General features: G+C 43.2%; 3 long non-coding RNA genes across 3 annotated transcripts; all 3 read right to left on the reverse strand.

The window, feature by feature from the left end:
* Positions 1 to 1,496: 1,496 nt before the first annotated feature.
* LOC131570617 (uncharacterized) lies at positions 1,497 to 3,152 on the reverse strand. Its single transcript, XR_009275896.1, has 3 exons — positions 2,959 to 3,152; positions 2,271 to 2,334; positions 1,497 to 1,573 (listed from the first exon to the last, which is right to left on the reverse strand). It is a non-coding gene; the product is annotated as an uncharacterized LOC131570617 (long non-coding RNA).
* Positions 3,153 to 4,904: 1,752 nt separating this feature from the next.
* On the reverse strand, positions 4,905 to 7,102 carry LOC131570635 (uncharacterized). The gene is made up of 4 exons (XR_009275899.1): positions 6,957 to 7,102; positions 6,516 to 6,546; positions 6,201 to 6,294; positions 4,905 to 6,052 (listed from the first exon to the last, which is right to left on the reverse strand). It is a non-coding gene; the product is annotated as an uncharacterized LOC131570635 (long non-coding RNA).
* Positions 7,103 to 12,104: 5,002 nt separating this feature from the next.
* Positions 12,105 to 13,760, reverse strand: LOC131570621 (uncharacterized). Its single transcript, XR_009275898.1, has 3 exons — positions 13,567 to 13,760; positions 12,879 to 12,942; positions 12,105 to 12,181 (listed from the first exon to the last, which is right to left on the reverse strand). It is a non-coding gene; the product is annotated as an uncharacterized LOC131570621 (long non-coding RNA).
* Positions 13,761 to 14,027: the final 267 nt, after the last annotated feature.

Consider the following 14,027-nt stretch of genomic DNA (forward strand, 5'->3'; position numbering starts at 1 on the left):
ATTAGTACGACAGGGCCCTGATCGATGACATGGCAGCACAGAATTAAAAACTCCTCAATAGGATTACATCGACTTCTAGGAAAAGACAAAAGCCTAGGACCCTTCTGAAATCTATTTTTAATGCGAAGCACACGGATTGTCACTATGCTGTGCCTTCCAGCTTTTCAAAGCAGCTTACCTCTGAAGACCAGAAAACATTTATTTCTACAGAAACAATGGGCAACCCCCAGGCTAATCTCAGCACTACTGTTTAATAGGGGATCTGCCAGCGTGCCAGTCCAGCTTCAAGTGTGCTTTATTTCAGTCTAACATCCCCTCAAAATTCTTCTCACATCTCCCAACCCTGACATCTTATTTTTCCCTAAAGCTTCTCATCATTAGCAATTTCCAAGTAACATGGTATTTTTACAACATTCAAAAATGTCATGCTGGACTGTGCTAGAGAGTAATTTGCAAATATAAGCTTAGCAAAGTTTGAATTGACTTGTCCAGAGAAAAAACCTACAAGTGAACACCTACACCTGCCTACAAAGAGCTAACAAGCCCCTGGCAGCTGCCAGCATCAAAGCACAGCGGATGTTTCTAATACAGGGTAAGGATAACAATATCACCTTTTGTTCTCTCCAGCTTGTTTTCCCTGCAGTCATATTTTGCTTCTTATGATTTTTTTAGTCTCTGCATCTTCTTGGACAGCACCGAGCCCGACGACAAGGATACGAGAGTCTTTCCCTGCCGTAGGGAGAGAACCAGGAAAACAGTTAAAATAAGAACAGGGTAGTTTGAAATTCATACTTCCAATGAGAAGCAGCGCCTTACAAACAGAACAAAAGTAAACAAAGCATGGTACCTCCCTGGGGACAGAAGACTTACAAACTCTCCAGGATTTACAATTCTAGCGACCAACCCCTTCAGGACGGCAGCCAAGTGTCCCATGAGGTGGTGCTGCACCAAAGAACGATCTGAGAGGTTCCAAAGAGTGAAATGCACAATATTTTGCAAAGCCGTAAAATCTTGCAAAATAACAAAAATACAATAGATGTAAACTACAGGGTAAGAGTACAAGTGTTCACTTTAAGAGCTGGAACCATCCAGGTGAGCACCTGATAACTGGATCCTCACCAGAGTTTGAACCCTTCAGGACACAGAAGGGTTTTCCCCAGAAATTTCACAGACTGAGTTTTGATACAAGTATACTTGCCAGACCCTCAGAAACATCACCCATTCTCCAGGTGTCTGGAGAGAACTGCAAATGGCTCTCACGCAGTTTGAGCTAGTTCTGTAAGGGTCTCAGGGTGAATTTCACCAGATGCAACCAAACTGGGCAACTCCCAGTGGGACAGAAGGAACCCAAAGCTTGGGTTCGCAGAGCTGCAGCAAATACTGAGGAAACAAACATAACAGCGTAAAAAATAATAAACCATCCTTTTTTTTTCTCTTGCTTTTGTTTTTTTCTTATTCAGATCAGCATAGCAATTAAAGAGAAGGTGAAAAACTCACCATTACTGAACATTTCATCATCTGTAGGCTGAGCATCCTTAGCACAGAGGACTCCAAAGTTAAAATTCACCGATCCCTGGGAAATAAAACCAAATATTGTATGATAAACAATCAAACAGCAGACGTAAAAATTTGTTTCCTCTAAGGACTTTCGGGTACGTATGTACCTTTGCATACATCCAACACATTGGAACATACACTTTATACCATCTCCTAATAAGTAAAAATTTACCTTTAAACTTTGATAGTACAGCATAAAATTATGAACTTAAATTGGTGATCTGTTATTATTAAGTTGGTGCCTAAAGTTATTTCTGCTGTCAGGTTCAAAAAAACATTAATTTTTTTTACTGGAATGAGCAATTGATTTCAAAGTCATCACAAGCCCACCAAAACACAAAGCAGTATTCACTGGATGGGTCTGTGAGCTAGAAGTAGTTAGGCTTGTACTTCCCTCTTGCTATTCCAGAACCAATAAATCCTGTCAACAAAACCAGGATCTATAGCCCACTGCTGTGAAAGATTCTACGAGGATGATGGTTTGATTTGTGTTTAGAAGTTTTGATTTGAAATGGCCAGTTCAATGGATAAAGACAGTTTAGGTAGTATTACATTGCTATTATTATTATTTCTATTATTATTTTTACTATTACTACTGCTATTGTTATCATCTGCTACTGGAAGAAACAAACCAGTAGTACCTATACTTAATTACTTTTATTTCCAGGAAATAATAAAGAAAAAGAACCAAACCAAAAAAAGTCACTTCCTACCTTTTATATCAAGGGATGAAAAATTTCTCTTGGGCTCTTCTCCAATTTATCAAGACTCATAGCACTGAAAGGCAAACAAAACAGTGCTTTATAGAAGGGCAAGTGCACATTTCAAGGCTGAACCACCAACTGATTGCAGTGACAGCAGTTACAACATGAATCGTTCCCAGAGCCTCTGTTAAATGGAATGTTCTGTGGAACTGCCGTTTCTTTCCCAAAACACTAACTTCCAACACTTCCTAATAATATTTTGTATTTTAAAACAAAAGAAGTTAGTGAGACTCTGTGCGGAGGTCAGGTTTAAATTTATTTCCTTCTAAAGCACAGAGCTCTGTTCCATCACCCTTCACTTCGGCTCTACACTGAATCGTGGTGAGCATTTGAGGAGTGCTCAATAATCAATTCTATTTCTCTCTTTTTCTAGCTCTCTCTATTCCTAAATCATTCCAGACAAGTCAAATGAAAAATGAAAAAAACAAGTTCAGCATCAAAGTCACACTTTTTCCCGTTGTCTGGTCAAGAACAGGCTCTAAATCCACTTACTGCTGCCTTCAACGATTCAGACTTGCAAAAGCATTCTTACATATTTTACAGGTTTATCATAAAACCCACAGAACGCAAGCTCTGAATTACAGGAAAAGGTACACAGGCAAATATCTAAAGGGATCACTTATTAGTAAATACATACCTTGGTAGAGATCGCACTGAGAACCTTTCTGAGGGACTCTAAGGGACGCATGTTTTCTGAGCACCCTATAAACAAGAAAAGCTAGGATATATTACAGGACATCCCCACTTTTTCTACATATTCAAATAGTATTTTTAATAAAAACAATTCAGTTAAAAAAGAAGGAAGAAAACCAAGCTAATTTTACTCAGCTGTATTTACTGCCGATTTAGAGAAAAATGCCGGGCAGCGTCGGCCGTTGCGGCACACGTCGCGCCGGCAGCAGGGCCTGCCGGGAGTTGGAGTCTCGGGCTGGTAGCCACTCATGTGCCGCGATAGCCGTTGCGTCACACGCCGCGCCGGCAGCAGGGCCTGCCGGGAGTTGGAGTCTCGGGCTGACAGCCACGGCTCCGTCCCCCGCCACCGGGAGCTGCAGTCCCTCCCGGGCATCAAACGGGTCCTTCGCCCCAGGGCGGGGAAGGACCTGAGGCAGGACCGCTCCTCCCGAATGCCCTCTCTTTTCCCCTCCAACTCTTTTTCTTTTTTTAACGCTGTTTTTCACCCCTTTCCCTTCCCTTCCCTTCTGCTCTCCTGCTTTCTTTCCTTTCCTTTCCTTTTTTTCCCCTTCCCTTTCCCTTTCTTTTTCTTGTATTTGTAATCTTGGTTTTCCTTCCTAGCTTTAGAATCAAAAAGCAGCAGTAGTAACTTTCAGGCTACCTGGGAGTAAAAAAAACCCCAAAACTATAATGATTGAAAGAAAACTATTTATTCCCTGGGAGCCTGAAATTTTCTACTGCTGCACATGACACAGAGCTTTTTATTCCTTCTTATATACAGTTGATATTTTATACTCGCTTTATACACCGCCCCCTGCCGTCTGCACCGGCGCTCTGCAGGCAGAGTGCTGCGGCGTCGTTCGGTTCTGTTTAAATAAACTCGGCTAAATTAGGCTTGGTTCGGCTTAGGTCTAAAATCGTTTCGGTTCGGCTTTTCGTCTAAATTCGGCTTTTCCGGCTCTTCGGCTGAACTCGGCCCGGTTGGGCTAAAGTCGGTCATATTCGGCTCTTTGTCTAAATGCGGCCAATGTCGGCTACAGTCGGCTATCGGTTACACTCGGCTATCATCGGCTCTTCGTCTCAAGTCGGCTGTGTTCGGCTACACTCGGCTCTTCGTCTCAAGTCGGCTGTGTTCGGCCACACTCGGCTCTTCGGTGAAACTCGGCTATTTTCGGTCACACTCGGCTCTTCGGGGAAACTCGGCTGTTTTCGCCCACACTCGGCTCTTCGGAACTATTCGGCCCGGCTCGGCTCCCTCAGGGCGGGAAAGCGGCTGTCAGAGGACCCCGGCACAGCGAGGCGTTTCCCCACATGCCTGTCACAAACCCGCCGAAATACGCCCGCCCGCGGCGCCGCTGAGACCACAGCATGTGTCGGGTACACTTGAAACGTCACAGAAAATACCACCGGGGCCGCGCCGGGGTCGGTATTCCATGCAGGCAGTCCACTGACACCCACCCCGGTCCTCCACTTCCCCGCCCTTTTCGCCGCCCTGTTGAGAAGGTCAACCAAAAGTCCGCGACATCCGCGACGCGCCACTCCCAAGGTGGCGGCCTCTCGGCGCAGGGCTGCAGTACCGCGCTCTGCCCACAAGGCGGCAGCACTGCCGCCCGCCCCAGCCGGGGGCGCAGCGCGCCTCGGGGCTGCGGGCAGGCAAGGTGGCAAAAAAGAACAGGGGCGACCCCCGCCAAAAACTGCTCTGAAATAAATGCCAAAAACCTGCCTCTTACCCCACCAGAATCAAACAAGGCCCCTTGCTTTAAAGCCATGTTTAAATAAATTTTTTATTTCCATTTTTCGTATTTATATTCACATGCATAGCTATAGTGGACATTGATGTAGCATGTAATTTATATAACATTATTCTATTTCTATTATTTATATTTACTTATATTTTGTGCTTTTATAAATATCTTTCCACATTGATTGCATATTTCTATGTCTAAAATTACATTTCTATCATGCTTTCACTATTTAAAATACAAATCCCATCCTAACTAAATAAATACAAAAAAGCTCTATTCTTTTAAACTACATTGAAATATTTTTATATTTATAGCGCTCATGACTATATTCACATTTATATTTGCAGTTTATACTTAAGTATTATATTAATCATTATGTATAACATGTATCCTATTCAAATAAGAGATAAATTATTTTCCTAATTATGTACCATATCTACTGCTACAACTTATTTTTCCTTACATTTTTAATTTTTATATTAACCTTCAGCTATTTATGATCTATTTCTATTCTTAGATTTCTACCTTTATATTATTTGTATTTATAATGTTTATACTAAAACACCTGCTTTTGCCAAATAAAAAAAAAAAATCCCCTTTATTTTAAACTACTTAAAAAAACCTAGAGTATATCAATCTGGTATAACATATAACAAATGATAGATATGATAGATGTAAAATTGATATAAATATTGTAGTGTATTATAGGAAATAAATAAAAATCAATATGATCCATAACACAAGTAATACTGTATAAATGTTATATTTATGTTATTTTATATTTCAAATAATTTAACATTTCTTTATATATTTGCATATACTTGACAAACATTTCTATATTTATACTTGGGTTGCGATTTTTTTCTGGGTGTTTTCTGGGTCTTTTCTTGCCCTTCTTCGAATTTTTTTCTGGGTTATTTCTTGTCCATCTTGGGGGTTTTTTCTGGGTTTTTTCTTGCCCATCTTCAGACTTTTTTCTGGTTTTTTTCTTGCCCATCTCAGAGTTTTTTTTTGGGGGGTTTTTCTGGGTTTTTTCCTTGCCCATCTTGGGTGATTTTCTGGGGTTTTTCTACGTTTTTTTCTTGTCCATCTGGGATTATTTTCTGGGGTTTTTTTCTCGTTGCTTTCTTGCCCATCCTGGGCTTTTTCTGGGTTTTTTTCTTGTCCATCATGTGGTTTTTTTCTGGTTTTTTCCTGCTCATCTTCGTCTGGTTTTCTGGGTTTTAAGCCAAAATCGGTACATATCATGTCAGTTCATGCAATACAACCCGGCTGGGGATTTTTTATTCTAAATTTAACAAGGAGTCGCAAAACCTGGAAAGCAAAAGTCACACACACAAGGTTAAATCCAGTCAGCATGCACTCACACACGCAGAGACGAGCAGACACAGACAGACACAGCCACGTGCTCTCACACACGCTCACACAATCTTTCCACTTAAATGCTCACTGCGGCCCTTACTCGAGATGCTGAAGAACGTGCTGTGACACATCTTCTGGCTGCCGCTCCTTGAGGTAAAATGGCAGATCCTGGGGAAATCAGCAGCCTCGGGGACCTGTGAGACGACAGGAAGGGTCAACGAGTGGCTATCCGACAGCTAGGACTTGTCTCCTCTCTGGACTGATAAATTATCTACCCAAAATCCAATAGAAGACAGATGTATAGGTACATAGAACATAAGCCACCATAGGCAGATACAATACAAGCCAGGACTTGCAAAAATTCTCTGGAAGATGAATTCTTGCACCCTATTCCCTTTCAGAAGAAGGAACCTACACAACTACTGCAGTCATCTGAGGAGGTGCATCTGAAAAAAAAGTTAGGACAACAGTCAGACGGTTCAATGATAACTGAAGAGCTCCAGATATCCTGTGTCCATCTACAAATCCCATCTAGAGTCCAACTACACCCCACACTGCACATTACAAATCCCTGGGCCCTCTCCTATTGCACCAGGCTATGCGGCACGGCAGAGCAGCTCGGGCACAAATGTGTGCTGACAGCCGTGACACAGGACTCCCCACAGAAACAAAAAAAACACAGAAAACATCAAAAAATCCAAAACCCCCACAAAAACCAACTAAAAACCCCAAAATGAAAACCAAAAAAAACCAAGAATTCCACCAAAAGAAATCCAACCAAAAAAACAACCAGAGCAAAACTAAAAATTACAAAAGCACCTTACCACTCCTAAACACAAAACCCAAAATCACAAACCTAAATACTCCCTGTATTCCATGCTGTTTTCTTCACAGAATCTTCCAAGCCTCTGTGCTTTAGATGCCCAGAAACACCTGCTGAAAAGATGCTGAGACCGGCTGAAAAAGCCTCTTCACTGAAATGAGGAGAGCTCTTAACCCAGCACATCCCAGAGAGGGAATGAAGCCCCTCAGCCACGGCTGGGGTTAATATACCCCTGATTGTGCCCGCCTCTCGTTCCCATGGCACCCAGGAAAAGGGAGGGGGCGAATCCCACCAAGCCCTCAGAACAGCTGCAGCTGTTTGGCTCCTCTGACTCACATTCAAGGGCTGTAAAGGGCTTGTTATAGAAGAAAACTTTTCAGAAAAGTAACAGTGCTTTCTTTTTTTGCAACAACTACTTGGAGCAGAAGAACAGAAAACTGGCAAGATATAAAACTTTGTGGTAAGGTTACATAGCTAGATCAATTGGGTAATTGGGTAATTTGCTGTTACCTTACATAATTATTCTGTGTTTACCAAAAGCCATCTAATAAATTCACACCCAAAACTCCAGCAGCCCAGCTGGCCCTACCAAATCTCTATGTTTATGCATACAGTAAACAAAACCAAAATCCCAGTAATACCTATCAGAAGTCTGTGAAAGAAACCTCTTGAAATTGATCCTACCTCAAATACAAAACAACCCATGCAAAGTTAGCTTGACTCAATAAACAATTTACACAGAGCTAATAACACCAAGAAATAAAACAGCACACCATATACCACCAAAGAATATAATAGTGAAGAAAAAAGAAACCACTTTTTTTTTTTTTTTAAAGCTTTTGCCAGGACTCCAACAACAACTTCTTCTCCTTCTGAAATGTCCCTTCTCCTTCCCAAATTCCTTACAACTTCTGAGTTTACATCCAAGCAAAAAGCAAAATTCGTGCACTTGTGCGTTCGATGCTCCTGCCAGATTCTCTGTTTCCCTCCACATCTTCTTACACTTTCAGTCTTCACTCTGTCCTGCCGTGATGAGTTTGACGGACGAATTGGTAAACGTTAAGAGAGGATTTCCCTGCCTCCCTCCCCAGAGCTGGTTTCCTTAGTGCATTTCACTCAATCCCAGGCCGGCAACGATGCACGCTCACCTCAAGCGTGCAAGGCTCACAGCTGCTCGGCTAAACTCGGCTCTAATCGGCTAAACTCGGCCATTGTCATCTGCATTCGGCTGGACTCGACCCTTCGGCACGGATCGCCTCGCTTCGGCCGAACTCGGAGCCGCTCTCTGCGCCCGGCTCGCCTCGGCTCGCTTCGGCCGAACTCGGAGCCGCTATCTGCGCTCGGCGCGGCTCGGCTCGCTTCGGTCGAACTCGGAGCCGCTCTCTGCGCCCGGCGCGGCTCGGCTCGCTTCGGCCGAACTCGGAGCCGCTCTCTGCGCTCGGCGCGCCTCGGCTCGCTTCGGCCGAACTCGGAGCCTCTCTGTGCGCCCGGCGCGGCTCGGCTCGCTTCGGCCGAACTCGGAGCCGCTCTCTGCGCCCGGCGCGGCTCGGCTCGCTTCGGCCGAACTCGGAGCCGATCAGTGCGCCCGGCGCGGCTCGGCTCGCCTCGGCCGAACTCGGAGCCGATCAGTGCGCTCGGCGCGCCTCGGCTCTCTTCGGCCGAACTCGGAGCCGCTCTCTGCCCTCGGCGCGGCTCGGCTCGCTTCGGCCCAACTCGGAGCCGCTCTCTCCGCGTTCGGCTGAGCTCGCCTCGGCTCGGCTCCCTGACGGCGGGCAAGCGGCGCCGCCTCACGTTAAACTCGCCCGGCTCGGGGCTCTCCTGCTGCCGCGTCCCGCGGGCGGCCCGGCCATCGCACGGACACGATCGGGAGCGCGGCGTGGCACAGGAGCTCATTGGGCAGTGACCGCACTCGCGCTAATTAGCGCGCACGAGAGCAGCGGGCTCGGTTCGGCTGAGCTCGGCTCCGTTCAGGCAGCCTCGCAAGCCTGGCCTCGGTTCGCTCGAGGCCGTCAGGTTCCGCCGGTCTCGCCTTGGTTCGGCCGAAGGAGGCGTCGTTCGCTCGTGTTTTTACAAATATCTTTCTATATTGACTGTATATTTCTATATTTAATTTTATACTTCTATAATACTTCCATTATTCCAAATAAAAACCCCGTCTCTAACCAAATAAATAAAAAAACCCTTCTTTTAAAGGATACTGAAATATTTTTTATTTATACTTTGTATAATTATACATTCATATTTTAATTTATCGTTTCTTTGGATGTATTACATTAATAATGATATATTATATATATAAAATTTTAAAATAGATTTAAATTATTATTTAAATTATGTATAATATCTACTGCTACAACTAATTTTTTCTGATATTTTAAATTTTTATATTTATCTGTATGTATTTATTATATATTTCTAAACTTAGATTTCTACCTTTATATTATTTGCATTTATAATTTTTACAATCAAAACACTGCCTATTGACCAATAAAGAAAACCCGCTTTATTTAAGTATTTTAAAAATATTTTCATGTTTATAATTTTCATATTTATATTTATAATTTGTTCAATATTACATGAGAACACACCTGCTCCTGCACCGCAGTGGGGCCCCCTCTCCTGGGGACCTTGGGGTGCCCCAACGGCATCAGAGCCCCGAGTCTTCACCCCCTTCTCCTCTATTTAGAAACTACACTGGAACTTTTTTCTGGAAATAGAGACATTACCTAAATCCTCTCCCCGTGTCCTAGACAGATGGATATTCAGTTATTAGTTGGCTGGGCAGCAGTTTCTTAAATAGAATGATAAACAAGATGTGAACATTTCAGCTACAAGCAAATAGGCAAATCTGAACAAGGTACTGGTGGGCGACCACTGAAGTTATTTTGAAGGAATTTTTTAAACAATAAAATATTGATACCACAAAAATAAAGCAAAAAGCTAACTACTGGCTAAGAAAAAATTAACTTTTGACAGCAACAACATTCCAACCACACAGGCTTTTTCCCGATGTCATACCTTATAACTACCTCTCTTGGGAATTCTCATCATGTATCCCAAAAGGAATAAATACCTCAGAGCGTCCTAAAGCAAAAAGTAGCACACATGAGCTCCTCACACTCCCGGGAGGCCAGCACAGCGTGCACTGAGTCTGCAACAAATTCTGCTCAGTGAGAGTCTGCAAACAAAGGTTCAATTGATGAATTGAACTGATTGTAAAGGGAGGTTTTCTAAGCACAGAAGCACAACAAACAACAAGCAAAAACAATTCTTAAAAAAAACCTGCAAGTTTTATTTAGCATATATGCGACTGATTTCCACCCTGTGGCTTCTCACTTTGATTCGCGTCTGTAGGTTCAGGAAGATGACAATGCACACTCTGCCTTCCCTGAGCCCCCCACAGCAGCTGAGCGCTGCTCCGTGCGCTCAGATCGTCAGGAACTGGATTGCCCGCATGGACTGGAACTGCTCTGCTGCAGATTCAGGAGAGAGAGGCTGGCTGAGGCGTCGTCCCAATTCCATTTCTGTGTGACGAGAAGCGGTTTGTTCCCAACGGGTGCAACAATCCCCAGCTCGCTTCCACGGTGAGTACCGATGGCACACAAATGGCAGCCTGAGGAAATCGTGTTCTGGGCTCTAAGTGGTCGGGACAGGGTCTGATTTTTTGTTTTGCATCTGTATGATGATTAGTACGACAGGGCCCTGATCGATGACATGGCAGCACAGAATTAAAAACTCCTCAATAGGATTACATCGACTTCTAGGAAAAGACAAAAGCCTAGGACCCTTCTGAAATCTATTTTTAATGCGAAGCACACGGATTGTCACTATGCTGTGCCTTCCAGCTTTTCAAAGCAGCTTACCTCTGAAGACCAGAAAACATTTATTTCTACAGAAACAATGGGCAACCCCCAGGCTAATCTCAGCACTACTGTTTAATAGGGGATCTGCCAGCGTGCCAGTCCAGCTTCAAGTGTGCTTTATTTCAGTCTAACATCCCCTCAAAATTCTTCTCACATCTCCCAACCCTGACATCTTATTTTTCCCTAAAGCTTCTCATCATTACCAATTTCCAAGTAACATGGTATTTTTACAACATTCAAAAATGTCATGCTGGACTGTGCTAGAGAGTAATTTGCAAATATAAGCTTAGCAAAGTTTGAATTGACTTGTCCAGAGAAAAAACCTACAAGTGAACACCTACACCTGCCTACAAAGAGCTAACAAGCCCCTGGCAGCTGCCAGCATCAAAGCACAGCGGATGTTTCTAATACAGGGTAAGGATAACAATATCACCTTTTGTTCTCTCCAGCTTGTTTTCCCTGCAGTCATATTTTGCTTCTTATGATTTTTTTAGTCTCTGCATCTTCTTGGACAGCACCGAGCCCGACGACAAGGATACGAGAGTCTTTCCCTGCCGTAGGGAGAGAACCAGGAAAACAGTTAAAATAAGAACAGGGTAGTTTGAAATTCATACTTCCAATGAGAAGCAGCGCCTTACAAACAGAACAAAAGTAAACAAAGCATGGTACCTCCCTGGGGACAGAAGACTTACAAACTCTCCAGGATTTACAATTCTAGCGACCAACCCCTTCAGGACGGCAGCCAAGTGTCCCATGAGGTGGTGCTGCACCAAAGAACGATCTGAGAGGTTCCAAAGAGTGAAATGCACAATATTTTGCAAAGCCGTAAAATCTTGCAAAATAACAAAAATACAATAGATGTAAACTACAGGGTAAGAGTACAAGTGTTCACTTTAAGAGCTGGAACCATCCAGGTGAGCACCTGATAACTGGATCCTCACCAGAGTTTGAACCCTTCAGGACACAGAAGGGTTTTCCCCAGAAATTTCACAGACTGAGTTTTGATACAAGTATACTTGCCAGACCCTCAGAAACATCACCCATTCTCCAGGTGTCTGGAGAGAACTGCAAATGGCTCTCACGCAGTTTGAGCTAGTTCTGTAAGGGTCTCAGGGTGAATTTCACCAGATGCAACCAAACTGGGCAACTCCCAGTGGGACAGAAGGAACCCAAAGCTTGGGTTCGCAGAGCTGCAGCAAATACTGAGGAAACAAACATAACAGCGTAAAAAATAATAAACCATCCTTTTTTTTTCTCTTGCTTTTGTTTTTTTCTTATTCAGATCAGCATAGCAATTAAAGAGAAGGTGAAAAACTCACCATTACTGAACATTTCATCATCTGTAGGCTGAGCATCCTTAGCACAGAGGACTCCAAAGTTAAAATTCACCGATCCCTGGGAAATAAAACCAAATATTGTATGATAAACAATCAAACAGCAGACGTAAAAATTTGTTTCCTCTAAGGACTTTCGGGTACGTATGTACCTTTGCATACATCCAACACATTGGAACATACACTTTATACCATCTCCTAATAAGTAAAAATTTACCTTTAAACTTTGATAGTACAGCATAAAATTATGAACTTAAATTGGTGATCTGTTATTATTAAGTTGGTGCCTAAAGTTATTTCTGCTGTCAGGTTCAAAAAAACATTAATTTTTTTTACTGGAATGAGCAATTGATTTCAAAGTCATCACAAGCCCACCAAAACACAAAGCAGTATTCACTGGATGGGTCTGTGAGCTAGAAGTAGTTAGGCTTGTACTTCCCTCTTGCTATTCCAGAACCAATAAATCCTGTCAACAAAACCAGGATCTATAGCCCACTGCTGTGAAAGATTCTACGAGGATGATGGTTTGATTTGTGTTTAGAAGTTTTGATTTGAAATGGCCAGTTCAATGGATAAAGACAGTTTAGGTAGTATTACATTGCTATTATTATTATTTCTATTATTATTTTTACTATTACTACTGCTATTGTTATCATCTGCTACTGGAAGAAACAAACCAGTAGTACCTATACTTAATTACTTTTATTTCCAGGAAATAATAAAGAAAAAGAACCAAACCAAAAAAAGTCACTTCCTACCTTTTATATCAAGGGATGAAAAATTTCTCTTGGGCTCTTCTCCAATTTATCAAGACTCATAGCACTGAAAGGCAAACAAAACAGTGCTTTATAGAAGGGCAAGTGCACATTTCAAGGCTGAACCACCAACTGATTGCAGTGACAGCAGTTACAACATGAATCGTTCCCAGAGCCTCTGTTAAATGGAATGTTCTGTGGAACTGCCGTTTCTTTCCCAAAACACTAACTTCCAACACTTCCTAATAATATTTTGTATTTTAAAACAAAAGAAGTTAGTGAGACTCTGTGCGGAGGTCAGGTTTAAATTTATTTCCTTCTAAAGCACAGAGCTCTGTTCCATCACCCTTCACTTCGGCTCTACACTGAATCGTGGTGAGCATTTGAGGAGTGCTCCATAATCAATTCTATTTCTCTCTTTTTCTAGCTCTCTCTATTCCTAAATCATTCCAGACAAGTCAAATGAAAAATGAAAAAAACAAGTTCAGCATCAAAGTCACACTTTTTCCCGTTGTCTGGTCAAGAACAGGCTCTAAATCCACTTACTGCTGCCTTCAACGATTCAGACTTGCAAAAGCATTCTTACATATTTTACAGGTTTATCATAAAACCCACAGAACGCAAGCTCTGAATTACAGGAAAAGGTACACAGGCAAATATCTAAAGGGATCACTTATTAGTAAATACATACCTTGGTAGAGATCGCACTGAGAACCTTTCTGAGGGACTCTAAGGGACGCATGTTTTCTGAGCACCCTATAAACAAGAAAAGCTAGGATATATTACAGGACATCCCCACTTTTTCTACATATTCAAATAGTATTTTTAATAAAAACAATTCAGTTAAAAAAGAAGGAAGAAAACCAAGCTAATTTTACTCAGCTGTATTTACTGCCGATTTAGAGAAAAATGCCGGGCAGCGTCGGCCGTTGCGGCACACGTCGCGCCGGCAGCAGGGCCTGCCGGGAGTTGGAGTCTCGGGCTGGTAGCCACTCATGTGCCGCGATAGCCGTTGCGTCACACGCCGCGCCGGCAGCAGGGCCTGCCGGGAGTTGGAGTCTCGGGCTGACAGCCACGGCTCCGTCCCCCGCCACCGGGAGCTGCAGTCCCTCCCGGGCATCAAACGGGTCCTTCGCCCCAGGGCGGGGAAGG

Source organism: Ammospiza caudacuta, chromosome 36 (genome assembly GCF_027887145.1).
Source record: "Ammospiza caudacuta isolate bAmmCau1 chromosome 36, bAmmCau1.pri, whole genome shotgun sequence".
NCBI classification, from domain to species: Eukaryota; Metazoa; Chordata; class Aves; order Passeriformes; family Passerellidae; genus Ammospiza; species Ammospiza caudacuta.